The 5968-nt window shown below is 37.0% G+C and overlaps 1 pseudogene; it reads right to left on the reverse strand.

The window, feature by feature from the left end:
* Positions 1-319: 319 nt before the first annotated feature.
* Positions 320-1240, reverse strand: LOC104857911 (annotated as a pseudogene).
* Positions 1241-5968: the final 4728 nt, after the last annotated feature.

The following is a 5968-nucleotide window of genomic DNA, read 5'->3' on the forward strand; positions in this document are numbered from 1 at the left end:
ATACTCCATTCCTTAGCTCTTTCTTGGAAGATCCTTGGGATTTTTACTCTTCTCTCCTGTGCTGGAGGATAAATATCTTTGGTGACTCAAATAACAACAAAAATATCCATATAATATCTATGAAATAGAAGCCTCTTTTTCCTCAAGATCTGAAATGATAGATTAATTATTGATGGTAATTTAACCACCATGAAGTTTATGGAATAACTTCCTTTTGGGTAGAAACACTGTCCTCTTCCTAAGGTAATTATTGCAGAGACAGTGGGACTTTTACTTTCACCCATCACTTAGACTTCAGACCCAGCTTTTCCAGGAGTTTTTATACAATATACAATGGGTTTGTAATCTGCTTAGTTTTTATACAATTTACAATGGGATGCATCACCAGCGATGACAGCAAGAAAGCATCTGCTATCAGAATCATAACTAAAGGAGACTTCTACTTAACAAAGTGATTCATGGCGGCCAAGGTGATGATGGGCACCTAGAAAATGAGCACAGCAGAGATATGAGATACACAGGTGTTAAGAGCTTTGAGATGGCATGCAATCCATGGGATGCAATGCCCAATGCTGTTTTCAATATGAACACATAGAAGATGTCAATGAACAGACAGTCTGACATCACGCGGCGTGCAACAGCCCATAGTAAAAGTTAACCCTATTGTCAGAGCAGGCCAGCTTCATGACATCCTGATGAAGGCAGTAGGATTGTGATAAGAAGCATTTATTACAGTGTCTGAGTCTCTTTAATGTAAAAGGAAGGGGAAGCACTAGAAGAATGCCTTAAACAGCAAATGCTAGGCCTATTTGCATAATTGGAGCCTCTAAGGATAGAGCTGTATTTCAGAGGATAGCGGATGGCCATGAACTGATCAAAGGACATGATCAGGAGCACTGAAGACTCCACATCCGTGAATCTATAGATAAAGAATTCCTGGGCAATGCATGCATTGGCGGAAATCCCCATGGTGTTGAACAAGAAGATTCTCAGCATAGTGGGGATGGAAGAGAAAGGCAGGCCCAGGTCAGACAGGACCAGCATGCAGAGGAAGTAGTACATTGGCTCGTGAAGGAAGCCTCCGTTCTGATGTCACAGGATGGTGCAGTTGCCAAGAATGGCCACGAGGTTACATGAGGCAGATAAGGGTGGAGATCCAAACATGCATATGCTCAAGCCCTGGGATCCCAATTAACAGAAATGTGGAGATTTCAACCTCTGAAGTATTGGGAAGAAACATCGAAACAGATCTCTGTGTAGCTGCTGTGAAGTCTAAAGAGACATTCAGAAAATAAACAAAAGTTGTCTCTGAGTTGAGATAAACTTCATACAGCTCAATCTTAGTTGACCTAACTAATAACATAACCTTTTCTATATGAAGAAAACTGTAGAGTAGATCTCAACAGCTCCTTCGTAGCATTGATGTAGCACCTCTATACTAGTCTTCAAATCTAATAAAAAAATACTTCAATTTATGGTATTTGGACTAGTATTTGGATCAGTATGGTATTTGATCGTATTTCTGAAGCTAACAACACTGACAGTTTGGGTAACATTCCTTTTACAAGCTGTGCAACAGAGAAGCTGTAGTAGTGGAGCCTGTCCTCAGGGGAGTAGGAAAGAGAGAAAAACATGTTAATGGGACTTTTGTCCCCTTCTAAAAGCCCCTCAAAACAGACCATAGTCAAAGTTCCATGTTGCAGGCTATTCTTGACATGCGCTGAACTTAATTCATGTAATAGAAGGGATTGTTTTTAAATGCATTTATCATAAAAATATAAAGAAGTACCCTCTATCTTACACATGGACCCCTAATTGTTTTCAGTCACAAGTCTTCCACAAATTTATCTTAGTCCCTTAAATTGTGTAATTAGTGAAATACTTTTTACCTTCAGCCTCCTAGAAGGCATAGAGGTGCTCTCTATAAATTGCAGTGATTTAATAAGACAACATAATAGTTCCTTTGGGATATTTAATGGGAATCTCTAGGACACATGCCAAACTCCTGGTTCCCTTATTCCTAACCAAGAGTAGAAAGCCTTCGAATCCTGCAACTTCTGCACTCTAGCACCCTGGTGGGAACCCACATCTTATTTATATTCTCATACATTTTTTAGCTTTAATAAATTCTTCTTAGAATTAATAATTGCCTAGTCCCCCGGGATAAATGACTACTCTGTCAATGAAGCACTCTTCTAACAAAATGCAGGCAACAAACTGCAAATTCTCACCAACAGTATACTCCTCAGTGGAGAAGATCAACAACCAGGTAGAATATAGCTATTTATAGATAGCTGTTCACCTCCGTAGCTCCGCTGTTAATCCAGTGGAACCATGGCTGGACCATGATGTCAGATACTAACATAAGGAGCCAAAAATATGAGTTCTCTTACCAAGAATTATCTTGGTAAAAACATGGAAAACAGCATTATCTTCATTCTAAGAATGTTAGCAAAAAGAAAAATGTGTTTCTACCTTTTAATATTGTCTAGCATAGAAGAGAAGGAATTTTGTTCCCCACCTAGGGGTCATTTGGCAATGCCTGGAGAGCAAGTTTACTAACATCTAAACAGTAGGGATCAGGATGTCACTAAACACCCTATAATCACATGACAACCCTTCATATGGAATTGCCCATCCCTTCACAACAGAGAATTATCCAGCCCCATATATCTATAGTGCCAAGGCTGAGAAACCCTATCCTAGAGCCTGTAAAATAACCGAAACTTACTCATCTAATTACTTGTGGAGACTTTTACAAACATGACAAATCTCTTATTAGTAAGTCAGATGTCAAACTTTTAAGGATTATTGCATTTTTACACCGAAGACTTTGTCTTATGAATTAAAACAATTATTAATATTAAGAGATCAATGAATGGTGTGACTTGCTAATTAGATTTTAGAAAACATGATTTTCTTAAGAGAGGAGAAAAATTCATACAATTTATGATAACTAAAGATGAAATTCTTAGTACTTAAAAAGAATTCTTCCTGATGCAGAGTACCTTCCATAAACTCCGACAAAACACGTTTACTAGTGATTTACTAAAATGAGTGGCACAATACTACACCTACTATTACAACTACTAAGTGAGTCAATGGTATTAGCAAATTAAAAAGTACAAATGAAAATGTTTCAAAAAAAGCAAATGTCCATATTTACATTCTAATTGCCTTTTCTGCCAAAAAAAAAAACCAAAAGAGTTGACTATAAACTCTAAAAATCATTTACCTCTATAACAAAAATCAATACACATTCCTGTTTACAAAACTCACCACTGAGAAAATTTTATAAAATTAAAAGTTTTTTCATTATATTCACAAAGTATAAAATACATTGATATAATAGGAAGTCTATGTTAAGTGGCTGATGCAGCTCTGTAAAAATTTACTAAGTAATATAAGAAAGCACCTTATTCCTTAATTCCTTTGCTGGTTATAGGAACCTTCCATAGTGAACAGAGGTGAATTTTCCCATTAACGGATACATTACCAATCAGCAGCACTGGAGAAATTTTGATAGTGATAGATGGATAGTAAAACATGCATTAAATACATACTATAAATATGCAAATACATTTAGTATATATATTGAAAGCAACCAAAAAGAATAACGTATCTTTTGAAACATCAAAATGTAAGTTTACTACTGTAATTATCAAACTGTAAACTGGACTTGTGCGTGTGTGTGTGTGTGCGTGCGTGTGCGCCAGGGATTGAATCCCATGCCTCATGCATGTTCAGCGAACGCTATGAAACGAAGACACACCTCCTACCCCTCTAAATTTTTTTGAAAATGTATAAACATTCCTATTTTATGCAACCTTGCATTTGCATTTCAAATTTCAAGAAAAAATACACCTCATGGTAATATTACAATAAGTGAAGAAAAGACATTTACGACTTACTAAGGATTAAAACCATTATGTAAAATATCTGCATTAAACACAAACACTATTCATTAGAAAAGATATTGGTAAACAAAATTAAAAATAACAAGGTGAGAAAATGTCCCCTAGAATTCATCATCCTCCCCATTTTGGTGGTGAAGCAAGATCCACATACTTGGGGTTCTGATCTTAGGTATTTGCTTCAGAACATATTGATCAATTTCACAAATAGCTGCTCCCTGTTAGCTTTAAAAAAACTCTCAAAATAATGAATATGCTAGGCTGGCACTTATGAATTTATGAATCATGCCTACACATTACAACCCCGTAGGAACTGTTTAAAATGTGAAACCTAGATCTCAGTTCATATCAAAAGCCCCAAATATTTAAAGGTGACATCCAGGTAACAGAATTGATGTTCTGAGTCTTCTTGATGGTGTGAGAGTTAGAAATTTCAAGCAATAACACTAACTATGGATCTCTAGGGACTGAAGCTTTGCTCATAAAGTGGTAAATACCGGGAAGTGTGATTATTCTAGTCAGGTATAGTAATAATCATGAAGACTGAAGCCTTTCTTCATTGTCTAGAGGTAACTCTGCCATCCATGGTCCCATCACAGGCAAACCTTGCACTATAACACCCATCATCTGCCTATTTCCAGTTATTTCTATGACGATCGAAATTGTGAAGATACATCTGAACTATATCTTTCTAAATAAATACAGTAGTCAGTTTTAAGACATCCAGGAAAGAACTCAGAACGTGAGGATCCTATAGGAAGGCAGAGCTGATGCCAAATGCAAAGAACTCACAAAGCTTGTTTACTAGCAAATAGGATCTATAAACATTCACATGTAAAGGATAGGTGAAGCATAAATAAAATCTACAGTGTGTCACATTTAGGACCCTACAGAGGCCGAAAAATTCTACCCCATTTCCTTCGTGTAAGTGGCTTTGACATTTTCAACAGGAAAATAAATAGTTGTTGTAAATCTCATGGTGATATCTCACTTCCCACAATCTCCAGGTTGAGATTGTTGCTCTGAGTGTCTCTTCCCAATATTTCTGCCCTCTGCCTCTGAACTACCATCTTTTTCTCTAAGCCCTTGTTTCTGTTTGCTCACTTCTGTCTAGTTTAGTCCTCAACAGTCTGTCCTGTGGGCTTAGTTTTTGTGATCCTAGTGTCTTACATGGCTCTCAACAGAGAGAGGTGCCCTTTCTGCTTTCTGCCCGGAGAATATGGATGATGCAGGCTCATGGACTTGGTCCTCTATAAGGAACCCAGCATGTGAACTCACCTTGTTGTCAAGAGACCCTTGAGACTCCTCATCAAGGGGGACAACTAGAATTTCCCGGCCAGCTACTCATACTGGACTGAAGCAAGTCAAAACTATATGTATATCTTTCAATCGTTTTCTTTGTAATATTTTTAAATTACTCAATAGGCTTAATGCGCTATCTTAACATATGTAGAGCATATACTAATCAAACCATTAAATTATTAAAACAATTAAATCATTAAAGAAATACTCTGTCCTTAAAAATTTCTTGTTCTTTGGAGCCTATTTCCTCTCCTGCAGGTCTTCATTAAATACATGAAAGATCATTGTGAATGGTAGTCATTCACTGTGCTGTGCAACACCAAAACTTAATTTTCCCATCTAATTTTGCTTTATTGCCTGATTTATCCATTCACATTCTTCACACTTCCCAACCTCTAGGAATCACTAGTCTGCATTCAAATTGGCTACCACGCATGAGACAGAACATATTGTTTACATGTCCTCCTGTGTCTAGCTTATTTCACCTAACATCTACTTTGATCTATTTTGCTGCAAGTTAGAGGACTTTGTTGTTCTTTGTGGCTGAAATATATTCCCTTGTGTGTGCTCACCACATTTCTTTTGACCATTCTTATTCTAATTGGCATCCAGGATGACCCCATATTTTAGCTACTATGAATAGTATCACAAGGCTGGGGATTTGGCTCAGTGGTTCCGCTGACTGGCTTTTGAGTGCAAGGGCCCAAGTTCAATCCCTGGTACTACAAAAAAAAAAAAAAAAAAAAAAAAAA

This window comes from Fukomys damarensis, unplaced genomic scaffold (assembly GCF_012274545.1).
Source record: "Fukomys damarensis isolate Sample0158 unplaced genomic scaffold, DMR_v1.0_HiC HiC_scaffold_16, whole genome shotgun sequence".
Taxonomy (NCBI): Eukaryota; Metazoa; Chordata; class Mammalia; order Rodentia; family Bathyergidae; genus Fukomys; species Fukomys damarensis.